General features: G+C 49.0%; 1 long non-coding RNA gene across 3 annotated transcripts; it reads left to right on the forward strand.

The window, feature by feature from the left end:
* The first annotated feature begins 12,231 nt into the window (after positions 1–12,231).
* On the forward strand, positions 12,232–20,241 carry LOC121450331. Of its 3 annotated transcripts, none has more exons than XR_005974588.1 (3): positions 12,232–12,353; positions 15,826–15,960; positions 20,047–20,241. It is a non-coding gene; the product is annotated as an uncharacterized LOC121450331 (long non-coding RNA). The 3 variants fall into 3 exon arrangements; XR_005974586.1 differs by having other exon boundaries at positions 12,236–12,353; positions 15,823–15,960; XR_005974587.1 differs by lacking the exon at positions 12,232–12,353 and adding an exon at positions 13,578–13,756.
* Positions 20,242–20,488: the final 247 nt, after the last annotated feature.

Genomic DNA, 20,488 nt, shown 5'->3' on the forward strand with positions numbered 1-20,488 from the left:
GAGTGAGGTCACTCACTACAAAGGTGTAAACGTGTGAGCGCTGAGAAACTCGCAGAGGGGTTAGGCAGTAGTACATCTTTAGAGAAAATAGCCCAAGCTTGTCTCTGGGGGATCGCCTCCGTTGGCTGCCACTGGGCGAATACGTGTGGGTCCCCGCTGCGCAGCTCCCCGCCTGGCAGGTTCAATCTTCATGGGTCCAGACTGGCAGGGACGTGGCGCCCCCTGACTGCCCGAGTCTGAGGCAGGAGCTAGCTGGGTGGAGAGGGGGGCGGAAACCTCGGCTTCGACAGGACGCAGAACCTCTGATTTGGGACCTTCATTGTCACTTCAGATCTTGATCTTATCCATATATTTGTGCTTTTAGAAGTGCTCATCTGTTTCGGCTATCCCTTGGCATGTAGAGCTCAGTGATGGGGCTGAGTTAAAGTGTTTGCCCTCCCAGAGTCCCGCAGTAAGCAGGGCACTTTTGTTTGGGCATGTTTTCCTGGAACGGGGTAGTAGAGGAAATATGCCTGGCAAACAACAGTCTTGCAAAGTGCTGAAACTAGACCCACAACACATTCGCACCACCCCGGTGCTCCCAGAGCCGCTGCGCCGCCTGCTGGGCGGAGAGGAGAGCTTCAGGCTCTGTGAGACGCCGTCGTGGACGACTGAAGGGACTTCAGAACACAGAATAAATCTAGGCCTCCTGGGCATCCCAGTTCTAGCTCGCCCCGGCGTGTCTGACTTTGTTTGGGGCTACCTGTTACCCTAAAGTTGTGTACCTGCATTGTCTCCCAGCGCTCCCACCCCCAGGCAAACATCTGTGCTAGGTGACAAATATGTATGAGGTGTCTGTTAGTCTGGGGAAAACCCCTTTGTGAATCCCTTCTGGGAATTTTTGAGGGCTAGGCTTAACTCTGGGTGTGCTGGGTGGGGGTGGGAGATCCTGGTCCACCGAGAGCGCTGCTCACCCGCAGGCAACTTTTCCAGACTGAAGCAGCTGCAGCCACTCAGCCGCCAGAGCCGCTGCCATGGGGCATCTGTAAGTACTTGGGCAAGCAGTGGCATAGTGGGTCCTAAACTTGGAGCCATTTTTGCCTTCCTCTCTGAAGGTAATTTTGAAAACGAAAGTGTACAATTTCTTACTTTATTAGTAATGTGTGCAAATTTTTCAGTTTGGAAAGTAAGAGGTGGGAAAGAAAGGAGCTTCTGATAAGGATGTTTCTTCCTTCCTTCCTTCCTTCTTTCCTTTCTTTCTTTCTTTTTTGATAGGGTATCACTAATATGTAGTAGCCCTGGGTGTCCTGGAAGTCAAACTCGCAGAGATCTGCCTTCCTCTGCCTCCTGAGTGCTGGTATAAAGGTGTGTGTTATGGGACTGGAGACATGGCATAGCAGTAGAGATCACTGGCTGCCCATCCAGAGGACCAGGATGCTATTCCCAGGTCCTACATGGTGGCTCACAACCATCTGTGACTCCAGTCCCAGGGCACTGAGGTCCTTTTCTGATTTTTGAAGGCAGGGGCATGTAGGCGGTGCAGACTTTTTTTTTTTCGAGACAGGGTTTCTCTGTGGTTTTGGAGCCTGTCCTGGAACTAGCTCTGTAGACCAGGCTGGTCTCGAACTCACAGAGATCCGCCTGCCTCTGCCTCCCGAGTGCTGGGATTAAAGGTGTGCGCCACCACCGCCCGGCCTGGTGCAGAGACTTTTATACAGGCAAAGACATCAATGCACATTTTTAAAAAAAACGTTAAAATATTAAAACAAGCAAAACACCAAACAATCACGTGCCACCAAGGCCAGCACTTTGTTTTGCTGGAGTTCGGAATAGGACTCATTTCTGCTGGAGTGTGATGGTTAGCGTTTGAGCTTCAGCAGGAGACAAATTTCTGGGACTGTCTGGAAGGGAGTTTCTAGACTGGGTTCGGTGAGGTGGAAAGAGGAAGATTTTCTCTGTGAGTGACACCGTGGACGAGCGCCTGGGCTGAATGAGGAGGAAAAAGCCAACTGAAGAGGCGCACTCTTGTGTGCCCTGGGACCAGCTGAAGTCTCCCTGCTGCGGTGCACAGTGCCCAACAGGGTGAGCCATAGTACAGTCTTTCTTAAGTCGTTGTTGTTGGGTATTTTTCTCACAGTGTTCCTCCGGTTAATTCCCATCACACACAAGCTCACATACCACACATTTAAGTCTGGGGATGAGATGCTGTCATAACACGCTAGGTATGAATTCTCCCTACCATGGGGCTACACCCCAGCTCTGGAATGGATTTATTTTCCAAACCTAAGACCCACATACTGGAGACAAACCCTCTAATACAGACCTACATTCCCTAATGCCCATGAAGGATTTATTTTATTTTATTTTATTTTATTTTAAGACAGTGTCTCATTATATTATCTAGGCTGGCTTTAAACTCATGGTCTACTTGATTCAGCTTCCTAACTTTGAAGGCTAAGGGCATGTGCCACCATACCCACCTGCAAAAAAAAAAAAAAAAAAAAAAAAAGAAAGAAAAAGAAAATGCTTTGGATAGTGCAGGCCGAAGGAAAATCTTTTGGCTACTAGTCCAGCTATCTTACTGAAGGCCAAAATCAACAGAGCCTAATACATCTGCTCCTCACCCTCCTACTCAGGTGAGACTCTGGGTTTTGGTGCGATTGGTGCGATTCCCCTTCAGGTTAGGGGGGATTGGACAGGAGGAGGAAAGAGGGGAGGAAGAGCTAAGGACAGGGCAACGGGTCCTTCACGGAAACACCAGAAGGGGATTTATAGTGCCTTTTACACACACACACACACACACACACACACACACACTTACTAATCACTGGTGAAATTTCCTAAAGCACTTGGCACAGTGTCCAACACCGTCCTGGGAGGGACTGGAGATACTGACATACCCCCTTGTCTTAAAGGGATCCAGTGCACCAGGAAATGTGGGCAAATGTGATACAGCTAAGACTTCAGAGAGAAAGCATATCCTAGGGAAAAGGCCATTTGATACGGGTCTTCGAGGACACACAGAGACAGGGCTGTGCGGTGAGCACTATGCCACAGCAAACACCCCAGGATATCAGACCTTGTCTGGTGCCGTAGAACGGAGCTCTGTCCTCTGTATGCCCTGGTATACCCTCTAGAATTCAGAGTAGCTGACTTTAGCCATAAGACCCTCTGACAGGACCAGGGCTATTAATGTCCCTGGTAGAAAGGTGAGGAGTGAGGAAGGCTCATTAACCCCTCACCTGAGATCCAGGGGCTCCCTCCTGCGCGCTCCTCACCCCAGTGTATGTAATCCTGCCACAGCCTATGGTCAGTGGTCTCCAGGTGTGTGTGTGTGTGTGTGTGTGTGTGTGTAAGTAGACAGGAGAGAGGCTAGCTGAAGGAAGGGCATTTTATGCGGTTTTTGCAGGGTGGTTACTCACGTCGGGCGCAGCCGTTTCGGGGCTGCCCTCGAACTTCTAACCCTTTACTCATGTCCCTGTGGGTAAGCTGAGTAAACCCCCGGGTTCCCCAAGCCAGATTTGCGTGGAATTATTACTTGGGCTGTCACTCATGTTCAGTCTGAACAGATAGATGTTCACTTCTCCCGAGAAAAAGTCACTCAGCACTGCCTCATGGCGTTCAGGGGCCACAGGAAGGAAAGGCTGGCCAAAGGTCTCCTCTCCGGGCTTTCTCTGTGGGGCTCAGGCTGGCCTGGTTCTTTGCTCTGTTTGTCTGCAGTGCTGGTCCAAGAGGACCCTGTGTTTATACCTCTAGCTCTTTTGCTATTTTCTCCAAGGTCAAGGATCTTGTTAAATTGCCCAAGCTGGACTTGATTTCATGTAGCACAAACTAGCTTTGGACTTTCAGCCCTCCTGTTCCAGTCTCTGGAGTAGCTGGGGATGCAGGTTATATTAAAATTTTTATTAAAATGTAATATTTTTCTAATTGTGAATGAGATGATCACTGCAGAAATTTTGGGAAAAACAAGGAACAATGTTCGCATGAAAGGTGTCCTCAAACACGTGCCCTTCACAGTCCTTTCCCCAGACTCTGCAGTTGTCATGGCAGATACCTCTGAGAGGTTATGGCTTGGTGCTCAGGGGCCCAGAGAGGAAGCTCTTGTATTTGCTGTAGGGTTTATGATAGCATTGTTCACCTGCGCTTTGATCATGCCCTCTCTGGTCTTTATGGGCTCCTGCAAACACTGATTCAGGTCCAGCCCCTGAGCAGTAGAGGAGAGTGGTATTGGGCTCCTTGATTGGTGCCCTTTGTGGGGCTCAGGCCCTAAGGTGCTATTTCTGCTCCCACCCACTGCCTAGTATCCACAGTTCTGGGGATGGTGGAGAGGTTTCAAAGTGCTGCTTGCTGGGAGAGAACCGAGAACTTGTGTGCAGAGAAGGAAGAGGAAAGGGTTAGGGTCGGGTATCTGCCCAGAACCAGAACATTGTGAGTGTGCAGAAGGAGCTGGGTGGAATGGAATGTCCTAGAAGGACAGGAGGACCTTCTTGAGACAGGCTTTGAGATGCTGTCCCCAGAGTATAAGTCAGCCTGGACTGAAGCTGAAGGTGGCAGAGGTCCCGGTGGTGAAGGTGGTCCTCCTACTAGGAGACATGATTCAGAGGATTCCAGACAAGGCCACCAGTTAGCCAGAATGGTGCCAAGAAGTCCTGTGTATGTTTTGGCTGTGGAAACCTAAGAAAGTTATATTCTGAGCCTTGCTGGCTGTTTTTGTCTCCCCCTCCCCAGTTTGTGAAATAGAGACAAGAACACTTTCTCCCTAGAAATGCTGAACTGAATATGTGGGCTTGAAGGAGGCCTGCGGGAATAGGCTTCTCAGAGCAGTGTGAGCTCCCAGCCTTCACAGGCGCTTTGGAAGGAAGTGTGCTAATACCAGAGGAGAAGGGGGGGGGATCTCCAGAACACAATTGTAGGGGGAGGTAGAGACCCATGAGTTTAGATATTTGTTCTATTAGGAAGGATGTGACAGATTTCCAGGACTGTGGAGTCTTGGTGGGCAGACAATGGGTGGCAGCCAGTGCTGTGGGTAAGGACAGCCAGGGCCAGAGAATGCTAGCAGCTCCACTGCCTGTGCCTGCAAGAGCAACGGAGAAAGTGGGGAGAGCGCCGGTCCCTTGGAGTCCATCCTGCCTCCTCCCCGTTTATTCTCTCTAGCTCCTCTCTAGTCGTCCATCCCTATCCTGCTTGAGGCCTTGGCACTAATAGTATGCTGGGCACTGGCTTGTGCAGTAGATTGTGAGCTAGGTGTTAAACAGGAGCGTGAGTGGACTTCATAATGGTGAGGACAAGTACAAGAGACAGATGGGAAACACCGCTCGGGTGGTGCAGAGAGGTTGGAACAGAAGAGTACAAAAAGCTGGAACACAGGGTGGTAAACGGCAGGGCTGGGGGCATTGTCTGTGTGAGGGTATAAGCCAGACAGACCCTGGGGAGCTTTTTTGGTGAAGGACTTACAAGTAGTCTGAGTTTAAACGAGCATCCATTTTTAAGTTGGCCTGGAGAAGGGCCGTAGGGTTACAGGGTGGATTTGACTGGGGATCCTTAGGCAGAAGGGAAACAGGGAACTGGGAAAGGTTTGAAGAGTAGAGAGTAGCCAGGGTGTCCTGGGAATAATAACAGCGCTAGCTCATGGCTCTAAAAGCCTCTTCCAGTCCAGGCTCGTCATCCGAAGCACTTTGCACGCGGCGGCGGGAGCACTTCATCGCTAAAGGCAGCGTAAGAGGCGAACTGCACTGGTGTCCTCATTTCGCATAGGAGCGAAGGAAGCACAGAGAAGCCGGCGATGTCCTTGAGAATACAGCCAGAAAGCGGTAAAGCCAGAATGTGTAACAAGGTGGTTAACTTGAGAGCCTGCCTTACCCATTCCTAGGGAGAAACACCATAGTGATATTTCATTTGTATTTTAATAAATAAAGCTTGTCTGAGGATCAGGAAAAGTAAAACGGTCACACTGGCCAGCCGTACAGACCAGGCAGCAATAAAACACACCTTTAGTCCCAGTAGCCACACTAGCTTGCCTTAGAAAGCAGAAGGTAGTTGTTCACGCCTTTAATCCCAGCACTAGAGATTATAGAGATTATAGCTCTGGCTGCTCTCTCCACTCGGACTCCATCAGTCAAGTTAGGACTGAGCTTTTCCTTCCGTTCTGTGAGCTACTCTTCCGTTTCCTTCCAGTGAGTTCTTTTAGTGCTTCATGTGAGGCGTAGATTGGGTTCTGTCCCTGACAAGCCAGTGCCTCGACCACCAGAGGGAGAGTAGGTAGTGGCCATGAGGGTCTGTCAAGATGCACACAGCTGGGGAACTCAGAAGCACACCTGGGTTTGCAGGAGGGACGGAGTTCTGTTTCAGCAGGTCATTTCAGTGCTGGGAATTCCCTGAAGAATGAATGTCTAAGAAGCTACAAACTGGGGTCCAGACTTGGGGACGGCTCTTTGAGTACAGGGTGTGGAGGGGCAGAGGATTTGACTGTGTAGCCCTGCAATCACCATGTGAAAGGGCGAAGAGCTGGCAGCACCTGGAGGAGCCAGGCAGGTGTCGTCAGAGGGAAGAGTAAGGCAGGCTTCTGGCTGCTGTCCTCAGGAAGAGGCCCCACCACGGTTCAGCCAATGTCAAGGGGACTCATATTGACCTGTCCTAGCCTATAAGGTCATTCCCCGACCTATCATTGTGACCAAAAGCTGCGTTTAGAGACTAGCCAGGCTCAGGGCACTTACACTACCTATGGTACCTAAGAGATAGGATGTTCCCTACCTAATCCATGTGTGCTGAGGATGGAAAGGGAACACCAGGGAAAATGTAGTCCTTATACCCTTAGGGTTCTGGGCATGCACCACTAGGCTCAGTCTTTAGGGTTTCCTTTAGGATCAGGGAAATCTGGGCCAAGCTGTAGATTAGGGGGGAAGAGGCGGCAGAGAGCCAGGAGCAGCGTGGGGATGCAGGCCCAAGGAGGAATAGGAAGGGATGAAGGTGAGAGTTTCTTTTCAAGGGGGCGTGGCTATTTGTCAGAGTGAAGTGTGTAGCGCCAGCTCTCAGGCTTCCTGACCCAGGTGACAGACTTCTGGGGCACAAATCCCCATCCCATTGTACCCCTGGCCCTGGGCAACTCTCAGCCATGTCTACTTCCTCACCTAGGAAATAAGGATCTAACTGCCTGTGCTTCGTATTAGGTGAGAGTGTTTTATAGTGTCTGAGGACCAATGCATCTGGCACACAGAGACCTTATATGGGCTATTTCATGGTGACTCTTACAACGACAGCAGCAAGTTCCAATCCAACGGGCTTTCTCCACTGCCTGCTGATGTATAGGCCTCCCATTGTCCCGGAGGGTCCCACCCAAATCCTGCCGTGTCCCTCAGAGGATGGTTTATGTGTGCTCACAATGCGCCTGTGCTCCCGTGGGCTGCAGCTATTACCACTGCAGCTTGGTTCCGTGTGTCCCACTGGCAGGAGCAGCAGAGCCTTCCCCCTGCAGCTTGGTTCCGTGTGTCCCACTGGCAGGAGCCGAGGCGACAGAGCCTTCCCCATGCAGTGTGGTTCCGTGTGTCCCACTGGCAGGAGCAGCAGAGCCTTCCCCCTGCAGCATGGTTCCGTGTGTCCCACTGGCAGCAGGCGAGGTGGCAGAGTGAGCCATCCTGGTTGGGAGGTTCCTAGGAAAGCTAGTTGTGTTTCCATGTGTCAGCTTTCATTTACAGCCCTGTCACCTTCTGTGGGCCTGGGCAGAGGGTGGCTTTGATTGGTCACCTCTTTGCTGTAATGCTAGGATTCCAGTTCTTTTCCACTGAGTCACTTGGAAACCTCCTCAGCCTGTCTGGTCATGACTCCTGCCTGCTCGTTGACTGCTGAGCCCCACAAGTACACAAGCTACCAGGCTCACAGTGAGTTACTGGTCACGGCAACCCAGTCCTGCAGAAAGCCTGAGCAAAGTGAGATGCTCTGCCCTAGACGAGAGCACCCAAAAATAAGGGGTGGGGCTAAAGACAGCATGCGGTCTATCAGCATCAGGAGGAGCCAGACTGAGGCAAAACCTCTCTCCAGCTGTAGGCTACACCAGTCACCTAAACATAGGCCTGGGTGTGATGGGCCCTCATCGCAGTCAGCTACCTGGTGATCTGACTTCTGCTCCCAAACTCTGCCAGACTGAGGAGAAACTCAAGACCTTCCTCCGATGTCTGCCAGGCTGAAGGTGTAAGACTTTAAGACAATCCTGAAGCCATTTTTGACAATTCTGAATCCTCTGAGCCTCTGTGCCATAGTGCTTCCCCTCCTCCCCTGGGAACCAAGGACCTAACAGCTACACTCGCACATACTCAGTTCCTGAACAATTACCCATATACGTTATGTTTTGGTTCGGTCCCCTGGGAAACGGGGTCAAAATGACCTCTTACCTCATCTGATTTGGCAACAGCTCTCCAGTCAATTATTGGTAATAGCCCTTTCGAATAAGCCAATCAGAATAGTCAAAGAACAACCCCCCTTGCTTCTGTGGCCCCTTTAAAAATAGACTGTACCCGCTATTCGAGGTCCCTCGGCTTCCCGAATGCTGGGGTACCCTGTCATGACAGAATTAATAAAATCCTCATGCTTTTGCATCGGCTGTGGTGTATGGGATGGTCTCTGGGGGCTACTCCTTCTTGATGTTTGGACGCTAGAGTCCAACAAAGGCAAACTCAAGAGCCTCCCCCCAAGGCCTTACTCCCTCCCTTTCAGACTCTTGTTTCAACAGAACTCTCTCCTTCTGGTAGACATGGTTCCCATGCGTCATTAGGTGCACTAGAATGTTCTGTAAGGAGCTGGTGGTGAAGGAGGGACAGTCAGACATCTGCTGCCCCACAGCAAAAGGGGACTTGATGGCAGAACAGCTCCTCCGTTGAATCCATAGTGACAAAAGACAGTTTAGTGACCATCTGGGATTGGACCAGGAGTAGATTTGGTGGCGAGTGATGGGAAGGGTCGCAGTGGATTCCTTTGGGGTGTGGTCACAGAAGTGTGTAAAAGTGCCAAAGTCATCTCCGGCATGTTCAGAGTGCTCCTAGGAGGAGGGGGAGTGGAAAGGGAAAGGATCGAAATTATTATATTGTGTGTTTACAAAATAACAACAGGAAGCTGAGCAGTGCTGGCAGACACTTTTAATATTAGCACTCAGGAGGCGGAGGCAAGAGGATCTCTGAGGTCAAGGACAGCCTGGTCTATGTATCGAGCTCCAGAACAGCCAGGATTACATAGAGAGACCCTGTCTCCAAAAAACATAAAAAGTCAGGCAGTGGTGGTGCACACCGATAATCCCAGAGCTGGGAATCAGAGGCAGGTGGATCTCTGTGAGTTCAAGGCCAGCCTGGTCTGCGAGAGCTAGTTCTAAGACAGGCACCAAAGCTACAAAGAAACCCTGTCTTAAAAAACCAACCCCCCAAAAACAAAAGAAATAACTGGAGAGCTGGTTCATTGCACTCGCTGTTCTTCCCGAGACCTGAGTTCAGCTCCCAGCACCCTTAGCAGCAGGCTCAGAAACACCTAACTCCAGCTCTAGGGCATTGGATGCCCTCCTGTGTGTTAAGTTGGGAGCGTAGACCCCAGCCCCTTGCATGTATCCCAGCCTCCAGGCCTGAGAGTTTGTATTGGTCTGGACTCCAAATCCCAGCAGGCCAGGTCCTGACCCCTCCCTGGGGGTGGGGGGAGGTCAGGACCACTCCCAAGAGTATTTAAATGAACTCTCAGAAGAGGAACGTGTGGTCTCTTTTCCTTCCTCCTGGGGGTCGCCTTTGTGTCCCCTCAGGGCCACCCAAGAGTGCAGGACTCCCATTAAACCTGGATATTTTTAATTTGGCTTGTTTTGATTTGGCTTGATTGGGATTTTGTGTCGGCAGAGAGCTTATGTTAGGAAAATATTCCTAACACTGTGGACTCCTCGGGTTCCCTGCACACGTGGCACACACCCACATTGACACATACCCACGGGGCACACACCCACATGGACACATACACATGGGGCACACACCCACACGGACACATACCCATGTGGCACACACCCACACGGACACATACCCACGTGGCACACGCCCACATGGACACATACAAATAAGAACCATTAAAAACTTTTCCCTAAAATTTACTTTTTAAACGAAATGCCAACAAGAAAAAAGTCTAGATATGTTTAGTATAGACACATTTTTTTTTTTCCTGAAAATTTTTGTCCCTGGCTGACTGCCTAGAGGAAGAGCCCACAGACATGGATAAGGGGTCGGGTGACTGGCTTGGAGGTAGAATCTTGCGTAATGTTTGCAAGTCCTGGTTCAGTCTACATTACCCCAAAACAGAGAAAAACAAGAATAAGAAAATGTATAACTATTACTGCGTGAAAATCATATATCAGCGGTAAAACACCACAGACAGCCAGAACTATAGTCAGCAGGGCCCAAGTCTGTGAGCATCCGGAGGAGCACACGGCTCTCCAGAGCTTTCTTGGGGTAACGGGTCTGGTCACAGGCCAGGGCCTAAGGTTTAGTTCATCTCAGTCCAGGGCTGCCAGCATTCTGTCTCTGGTTGTCTGATGAACTCAGAGGCTGGGAAAGCCTTTCTTTAAATCCCTTCCCCATAGGGACACTGAGAGTCTCCTAGATTTTTGTCTCCGCTTACTGGGTAGTCTAAGAAACAAAGAACATACCAACCCGTTTTGGCTACTGGCAGTGCCTATAAAATAAACATGATTAGAAAGGCCAGGGACCACCAAGACACTAAAGAAATGGTCCACAAAGCCTCCCCTCCCCTGCCTCCACCCCCATTTCAGCCTCAACAGAACCCCATGCCCCCACCCCGCTTCCCAAGCTGGGTGGGGTATAGCACAGTCCTGTTTGGGTGATATTTATATAAGAAGCTGGGTTCTTCCCTGGGGCAAGTAAAGTCAGTTGTAAAATTTGAAGGTGCGTTTTAAAATTGTTTCAAATCCTCCAGTGTGTTTCCTGTCTGGCGCTGTATATAGGCATTGGTAATGCATGTGTCTGTGTGGCCTGGAGGTCCTGTTAATGAGAGAGGTAGAGAAGTGAGGGCCCCAAACATTCAAACACGGGGTGGGGGAGACCCTGTTGTTGATGAGGGTGTGCCTCGTGGTGTTGGAATGCCTGTAAAGGCCTCACCCTTGGGAGGGCGCTTAGTCCGAGAAATGAGCATCTTTGAAAAGCCACTATATTATAAATCATCAGTTAATGGCCTGGGGGCACAGGGATCCAGGTCTGTTGTTTTGTGTGATACTGTCGGACAACACATCCTAACTAACCTGTAATTTGACAGGCAAGATAAGGAGATGTGTGGTCCCCATCACACAGACCTGTGTCCATCCAGTTTGCCTGGAATGTCTTCCCCAGAGATAAAATTCCAGCTCCTCGCTCTCACTTGGCTTCCTACCACACCACGCAGTGGGAGTCACTCCTTCTTTGGCCCGGTGACATTTCGTCCCTTCTCTTCTGAAATGTAACTGAGCGAGGTATTTCAGGCTCTGAGGAGCAAAAACAGCCTTTCTTGGCTATTGTGTTCCGTTCGGTAAACGCCATCACATTGAGGCTGTTTTAAAAACAATTTCATGCTCTTAACTTTGCAGTGTTTCATGTAATTACTTTAGATTTAGAGCTGGTGAGACAGGGCCGTCAAGGTGATTCAGCAGGGAAAGGGCCTTGTCATCCAGACCTTGGAACCCACGTGGTAGGAGGAGAGGACTGACTTGAAGTTGTCCCTTTACTCCCCTCCCCCAGTGCCTACCCACAGACACTCACATGCATGCATGCGCGTGCATGGAACACACACACAATGTAAAACGGGAATATGATGAGACTGAAACTTTCATTTGAAGGAAATGAGGCTTTAGTTCTGTTTATAACTTCTGTTACATTATCTGCTTGGGGACCACATTTGTGTGGGATAGGCTTGTCTTTATTGTGACATTTCCTGGCCTTTGTTAATGAGGGATGTTGATGGGCACTCTTCCTATAGCTGTGGAACATGAAACTGAAATACAGAAAAATACTGATGCAGATGAATAATTCAGTCATCCAAGACACAGCCTGCTTCAGCGGGAATTCAAGAGTGTGCATCTGTAATTGTTGCTCTTATGATCAGCTATGGAGAACGAGTTCCAAAAGAGAGGGAAGAAAAGAGAAAAGTGCGGTCGTGGTATTGTTCAGTACGACTGTGCTGAAGGGACCTGGGCAGGTGCCCTCGTGCTCATGGGCTCTCATGTCCTCTCTGCCTTGCTCTCCAGGTCATGGGTAGTAGACGAAACAGGCGCTCAGGAGCTGAGTCCTGGGTCTCCCTCGCCTGTAAAGAGCCAGGAAGGACCCCTCAGGAGGCTGCTGATACTCTTGTAAACTGCCCAGCTTGGCAGCTGGCAGGTATGTACCCACGGCGTTAGCTCTGGCTCAGCCAAGAGTTCCCACCACTCTCTCCTGAGGGCCTATCCACGCAGCCAGTTCTTTAAGTTTAGCCTGCACTGCCACATAGAATTGTGGGATACTCAGTTGAGTCTGAATTTCAGATAAACAATAAGAAATGTTCTAGTATAAATATGTTTGATGTAATATTTGAAATATATATCCACATATATTTACATATTTTACATTTAATTAATTAATTTATTTGTGTGTTTGTGTCAGAGTATGTATGTGGAGGCCAAAAGACAACTTTCTAGTCGGGCCTAGTGGCATACCCTTTAATTCCAGCACTGGGAGGCAGAGGCAGGGGGGTCTCTGTGTTTTCAAAGCCAGTCTGGTTTGCGAGGACAGCTACGGTTTTGTAGAACCTGTCTCAGAAAACACAACAGTGAGCAGGACATTGGTGGCACAGGCCTTTGGTTCCAGCCCTGAGACGGCGAAGGGGGGCAGAGCTCTGAGCTTTTGAGGCCAATCTGGTCTAGAAAGAGAGTTCCATGACAGCCAGGGCTACATAGAGAAGCCCTAGCTCAAAACAAACAAACAAAACAAAAAAACAATGCCAGACAGTAGTGGGCACACCTTTAATTCCAGCACTCGAGGGGAGGCCGAGGCAGGCAGATCTCTGAGTTTGAGGCCAGCCTGGTCTACAGCGGGAGTTCCAGGACCACCAAGGCCATCCAAAGAAACCCTGGCTCAAAAGAACAAAAATCAAAACAAAGGACCACTTCCAGGAGTCAGCTGAGGTCGTCAGGTTTGGTGTCAAGCCCCTTCCTGCTGAGCCATCTCACTGGCCCCTACTTTAAATTAGAACAAATAAACAAACATTGTCCACTTGAAACCCCCCCAGGAGTTCTGCAGGCTGCCCTCTACGACGACAGCTTGATAATAGCCACGTGGCCTGAACTCCTGTGGCCTTCGTGATTCAACATTTTATCGACATCCCAGGAGCAGGAACACTTTCCCTTATTAGTGACAATAACTATGACCAATTGTTGATCGTCTATGATCTGCCAGGCACGTAGGCACGTCACACAGTCCCTGAAGTGACCCCAACAGCTAGAGTTAATGTCCTCATGGAGACACTGGAGGGCCAGTGCCATGCAGTTGGCATCATCCTCCAGGCTCAAGGTTTCAGGACAAGATCCCAAAGCCCACAGAGCTGCTCCTGGCAGGCCGTGACTCTGATGGCCTCTGCCAGGGCTCACACAGTGGCATATGCCCAACTCTGTGGTCATGAAGTCTCACAGGACAATAATACCTGAAGGTGCTCCTTTCCAGAAAAGAAATCCTAGCAGCAGAGCTGGTTTAGAGGCTGTGGCATTGACATCTCTTCCAAAAGTCCTAAGCCATGTTGCGGCAAAGAGGTGAGTTTTAGACCAACAAGGAAGTTTCTAAGCTGTAGAAGTTTCTGGAGCTTGTTTGCTTTCTCATGTGAACTCTGGCACTGCTGATCAAAAGTCTTGTGAAACTGGTCCCCGAACAAAGTCCTCCTGGACACGGCTTGGGATGTGTGTGGCGTGATGTGTGACGTAGAGTGCTCATGCCGCATGGCAGAGCTGCCCTCACACGCCTTTGGGCTTCGCTGGTTTAAGATTAGGAGCCGTGAGGATGAAGCTGTGGCCCTCTTTCAAGAGGACATAAGTCATTGAAATATTTAACCAGTACTTTCTGGAACTTTTCTTGTTTTGTTTTGTTATAGGAAGGGTCATATTCTGCAATTTAGACTCCCATGAACCTCGCTAGGTAGGTCAGGCTGGCCTCCATCCTCAGCCTGCTAAGCATTAGAATTATAGGAATGAACCACTATTTTTTTCCTTTTCCTTCTTTCCTTTCTTCCTCTTTTCCTCCTTTTTTTTTATGTGATGTTGCAGATGGAACAGACCCTTATGAATGCTAGGCAAGCAATCTATACTAGCTCTATTTCTAGTCCCCTAATTAAAATAAAATCATTTTTTTTGTTTTTTTTTTTGTTTTGTTTTGTTTTGTTTTTCGAGACAGGGTTTCTCTGTGGTTTTGGAGCCTGTCCTGGAACTAGCTCTTGTAGACCAGCTGGCCTCGAATTCCCAGAGATCCACCTGCCTCTGCCTCCCTAGTACTGGGATTAAAGGCATGTGCCACCACCTCCAGGCAAAATAAAATCTTTTTAAGTTGCCTATGCTGGCCTCCTCCTTGAGACGCTCTTCAGTTTTTGGTTGAAGGGATTACAGGTTTAGGCCTCCTCGGCAGACTAATCCCAGTCTTTATTCGGTGGCTATCTGTTGTCACCCTGTCACAAAGGATGTAGGCCCGAGCGCTCATGCATCCTGGACTGGGAGGTTTATCGTAACCAAATGGGAATTTGGTTCTTTCTGTTGTCTGGACCTCAGCTGTCCTGATAATGTCACTTCCTGCTTTATGCCTGGAAGCATGCACAGATGCTGTTAGCTCCAGGGTAGACAGAAGTCTCAGGGCTGGGCAGACTGGATACAGTTGTGGAGATGCCAGAGTTTGGGGGCAGTTTTCTTTTGGGGTATGGCTACTTTTCAAATCCCTCTTCTATCTCTCCATGCTGAAGACAGAACCTAAGGTCTCAAGCTTGCTAGACAAAGGTTCACCCTCTGCCTGCATCTCCAGCTGGTTTTTGACTGTTTTGTCTATGTTGTGTTTTGGGAGGTGATTCCTGTAGCCCAGGCTGGTCTCAAAGTTGCTATGTAGTGGAGGATATCCCTGAACATCTGATACTCTTGCCTTCACCTCTAAAAGTACTTGGATTACAGATGTGGACCCAGTTTGGTCTCCTCTCCTCTCCTCTCCTCTCCTCTCCTCTCCTCTCCTCTCCCTCCCTCCCTCCTTGTTTCTTTCCTTCCTTTCTTTCTTTTTTTCTTCTTTCTTTTTGGTTTTTCAAGACAGGGTTTCTCTGTGTAGCCCTGGCTGTCCTGGAACTCACTCTGTACACCAGGCTGGCCTCAAACTCAGATCATCCTGCCTCCGCCTCTCTAGTGCTGAAATTAAAAGTGTGTGCCACCACCGTTAGTCTCTATTTTTTAGAATTTTATCTCGTTACTCTTGAGTGTGTGTATGATGTGGGGGATAGTGACAGTGCACGTGGGGAAGTTGGAGGACAAGTTGTGGGGTCAGTTCTTGCCCTCCCTCTTTCTGTGGATTGCCACCCTAATCTATGTGTTTCTGAGGAGCTGGTCTGCAAGGTTTGGAGAGACTAAGGAGGACCAGCCTGTCCTCACTGCACCTTATTGTACCCCATCCCAGAGTGGGGGCCAGCTGGCCTAAAAGCCTTTGCAGGTCTTCCTTGTACATGGAGCTCTGGTCTGATCTGAGTGTGGGTCTGTGTGTGGACTTTGGCTCTTCGGCTGTTTGTGGTGACACTCCAAAGACTCGGGGGACTAGGATGGGGTTAACCACCTGAATGTGACTGAAACTCCCCTGTGGACAGCAGCACCGCTCACTGAGAGAGGAGAGAAGAGAGCACAGCACACTCGGCGTCCCTGAGTCCTGAGAGATTGGCAGCAGATGTGGGTGGAGACATTTCTGGAGAGAGGAGGTAGCTCCAAGATGAAAAGTTCAGCCAACAGTGAGTATGCCAGCTTCCTCCGATGCCAGGGAATGCTAAGGGTTCCAGAGGCGTGGGGCTAAGGGTTTGAGGCGGGGTATAGCCCAGGCTCGAACTGGGAATGGGCCGGGTTTGGGAGGAGGGGTGTGAGGGCAGTCAGGGTCTCAGTCTTTCCTGACCCTCCAGAAGCTAAGCAGCTACATCCCACACCAGCTTTCTGGATCTCTACTGACTGGTCACGTGCCAGCCTCAGCAGGTTTGCTCTCCAAACATTAGGCCAGAAAGTTCTCCCTAGGTTACAACATGTGTCTCATTCGGATGGATTACCACTGGGGTTTCCTTTCTGAAGGCTTGAGAAGGCTCACAACAGCCAGTGCACAAAGCTACAGACAGGCTGTTGTACATCATCTGATTTTTTTTTACCTTTTTCCTTTCTTTCTTCCTTCCCTCCTTCCTTCTTTTCTCTTTATTTTTTTTAAAGGAAAGGAAGTTTTTTTTTTAAAGATTTATTTATTTATTATGTATACAACATTCTGCCTCCATGTATGCCCGCACACCAGAGGAGGGCGCCATATCTCATTACAGATGGTTGTGAGCTACCATGTGGTTGCTGGGAATTGAGCTCAGGACCTCTGGAAGAGCAGTCAGTGCTCTTAACCAATGAGCCATCTCTCCAGCCCCTATTTTTTTTTCTTTGATACAGAGTTTCTCTGTGTAACAGTTCCGGCTGTCCTGGAACTTGCTCTGTGTACCAGGCTGACCTTGAACTCAGAGATCCACTTGCCTCTGCTTCCCGAGTGCTGGGATTAAATGTGTACACCACCACGCCAGCTACACCTTTTTATTCTTTGTTTCTATCTTTCCTGTCTTTCCTTTTTTGCAAAGAATTAGTGCCTATTGTATACCAGGCAAAAAGCTTGCATTCTGGGGAGGGTGCAGGCACAAAGCCGTCTGTGTACACCATCCCTCATCGGTTCTGTGCCTCGTGTTTACTTGTGGATTGACAGCAGGGGACAGGCAAACATTTGAAGTCCCTAAGGGGAAAAATATATCAAAACACACAGGGGCCAGTGTGAGAGCTCAGTGGGTAAGGAAGACCCCAATGATCTGAGCTTGATCTCCAGGACGTACTTGGTGGAAGGAGAGAACCAGTTTCCACAAGCTGTGCTCTGACCTGTGCTGTTCACACGTTTCTACCCATGGGAAGTAAACGTAACAACAACAATAACACACATACACTCACTCACACACAATAACACACACACACTCACACACAGGAGCCAAAAAGAAAGAGAAGTGGGGCTGGAAAGTTGCCTGAGGAGTTAAAAGACCGGAGTTTGGATCCTAGCTTCACAGAGGGGAAGTTCACAAATGCTCATAACACATATGAGTGACCCACCTCCTTCTTCTGGCCTCCAAGGTCACTGTGGTCACATGTGCACCCTGCCTCCCCAACCCTATCCACAAACACATACTACAAATGTCAATAAAATCTAGAAAGAAAGGAAGAAAGGAAGAAAGAAAGAAAGAAAGAAAGGAAGGAAGGAAGGAAGATAGGAAGAGAAGCCAGGTATGGTGATGCTTTCCTGTACCTGCCCCTGGGAGGATCAGAAGTTCCAGACCACTGAGAGAGCTCCTTCAGCCAATAGCCTTTAAGATAGCCCAACATGGCTCTAGCCAGTACCTCCACCTGAGGCTAGACTCTCAGAAAGTTAAGGAATGGGGTGGATCCAGCGTCAAAGCCAGTGCTTTAATCCTAGCCATGCTGCTTAGCAGATTAAAGACTTGTGTGATCGCAAAAAGAGAGAGATACAATAAAGATAGATTCAGACAAAAAAAACCCAACTCTAAACAGTTTACAGTGTATTTAAAATATATGTAGGCTTGGGAGAGAAAAGAAAAAGGATAAAGCCTTTAAAAAAAGAAAGAAAGGGGCTGGAGAGATGGCTCAAAGGTTAAGAGCACTGGCCGTTCTTCCAGAGGACCTGTGTTCAATTCCCAGCAACCACATGGTGGCTCACAACCATCTGTAATGAGATCCGGTGTCCTCTTCTGGTGTGTTTTATACAGGGACGCAGAATGTTGTATACATAATAAATAAATCTTTAAAAAAAATATTAGTGCCCCCAATCAGCAGGAAATAGCCTAGAAAACTATGCCTAACACTCCCAAAAAATGGATTATGGATGTTTGTCTTTGTTTAGAGTGTTGGTTACAAGTTGCTATGAATAATGGTCAGGAAAAAAGCTAAACAAAGGAGATTAGACTCAGAGTTCTCGTTGTGAAAAACAAAAGCGGGGGAGGGAAGTGCTGTGGGACAACGCTCTTGTACCCTGTAAAGATCTGTCAGTTGAGCCGGGCGGTGGTGGCGCACGCCTTTAATCCCAGCACTCGGGAGGCAGAGGCAGGCGGATCTCTGTGAGTTCGAGGCCAGCCTGGTCTACAAGAGCTAGTTCCAGGACAGGAACCAAAAGCTACGGAGAAACCCTGTCTCAAAAAATCAAAAAAAAAAAAAAAAAAAAAAAGATCTGTCAGTTGTATTGGTTTAATAAAATGCTGATTGCCGGGCGGTGGTGGCGCACGCCTTTAATCCTAGCACTCGAGAGGCAGAGGCAGGCGGATCTCTGTGAGTTCGAGGCCAGCCTGGTCTACAAGAGCTAGTTCCAGGACAGGAACCAAAAGCTACGGAGAAACCCTGTCTCGAAAAATCAAAATAAATAAATAAATAAATAAATAAATAAAGTGCTGATTGGCCAGTAGCCAGGCAGGAAGTATTGGCGGGGTGACCAGAACAGGAGAATTCTAGGAAGAGGGAAGGCTCAGTCTGCAGTCGCTACCCAGATGCAGAGAAAGCAAGATGTAACTGCCTCACTGATAAAAGATACCAGGCCACGTGGCTAACACAGACTAGAATTATGGGTTAATGTATGATGTAAGAGTTAGTTAATAGCCGGGCGGTGGTGGCGCACGCCTTTAATCCCAGCACTTGGGAGGTAGAGGCAGGCGGATCTCTGTGAGTTCGAGACCAGCCTGTTCTACAAGAGCTAGTTCCAGGACAGGCTCCAAAACCACAGAGAAACCCTGTCTCGAAAAACCAAAAAAAAAAAAAAAAAAAGAGTTAGTTAATAAGAAAGCCTGAGTTAATAGACCAACCAGTTTATAATTAATAATAATAGACTTCTGTGTGTTTCTTTGGGACTGAACAGCTGTGGGACAGGGTGGGACAGAAACCTCTGTCAACATAAGACCCTGTCTCAACCAAACCAACCAAACCAAAACAAACCAAACAGAACACAAAGAGCAGAGGCAGGGGGATAGCCAGTCAAGTGCTTACAGTGAAAGCATGGAGACATCATAAAAGCCAGGCACTGTGGAACGCACATACAATCCCAGCACCAACGAAGCAGAAATAAGAGGATCCCTGGACCTCACTAGCCAGTCGGCCTTGCCTAACACGTGTCTGTGTGTCTTTCTTCATCCCTTAGTCCCCTGTCAGAGTCTCAGGAGCCAAGTCATCCCGGACACAGCAGGCATGTGATGTTGACCTGTAGCCTCTGTGAGCACACATACCTATATACACATATGAATACATACATGTATCAAATATACACATACACATGAACATAAAAACAGGCCTGGGAGATGGCCCAGTGGATAAAGCATGAGACCCAGGTTAAGATCCCTAGAACCTGCTTAAATAATAGATAGGCCTGGCAGCCACCTGGAACTCCATGTTCTCAGGAAGCAGAGGCAAGGATCCCTGCAGTGAGCTGACTGGCAAGACTAACCATATTGACAAGCTCTGCTCAGTGGAGAATCAGCCTTGGGTCTCTACACTCACCTGCACACACGCACAAACACATGTGTGAACATGCATACTTACATGTATACATGCTACACATGCACACTAAGCAGAAAAGAAAAATAATTAGAATGAGAGGCTTGTGTGGAGGGTCAGTGCTGTGCACCTCTGTGCCGTTGGAAGCTGCCCTTTCATGTGTGCCCTGCAAGACAGTAAACATGAAAAGCAGGGGACACGGGAAGGGTGACAGGATTCCTAGGAACTGACAGGATTTTTACTATTTACTTATTTATTTTTTGTTGCAGTTTATTTGAGGGTGGCGGATGATCTACAGCAAGAGCGTGGAGGTCGGAGGACGACTTCTGGGAGTCAGTCCTCTCCTTCCACCGCGTGGGTCATGGAGATCAACCTCAGGTCACCAAACTTCGGCAGCAAGCTCCGTTATCTGCTGAGCCACCCCGCCAGCCTAATAGGAAATTTTAAACACATAAAACAAATAATCCAAGCAAATTACAAACTTAAATTCTTTGTTTTTTAACCGCTGGGACTGGGGACTGGACCAAGTACTCTACATGCTGGGTAAACGCTGTACCACTCAGCCACGCCCCCAGCCCCCACACGAGTGTGTATGTGGGACCAGAGACTCGGGGGATCGAACCTAGGGCCCCACATGACAGGGAGACTCGGGGGATCGAACCTAGGGCCCCACATGACAGGCAAGTGCTCTACTAGTACAATACAACTCCT

Source organism: Microtus oregoni, unplaced genomic scaffold (assembly GCF_018167655.1).
Source record: "Microtus oregoni isolate MIOR12 unplaced genomic scaffold, Mior012 000007F_ref0000211, whole genome shotgun sequence".
NCBI lineage: Eukaryota > Metazoa > Chordata > Mammalia > Rodentia > Cricetidae > Microtus > Microtus oregoni.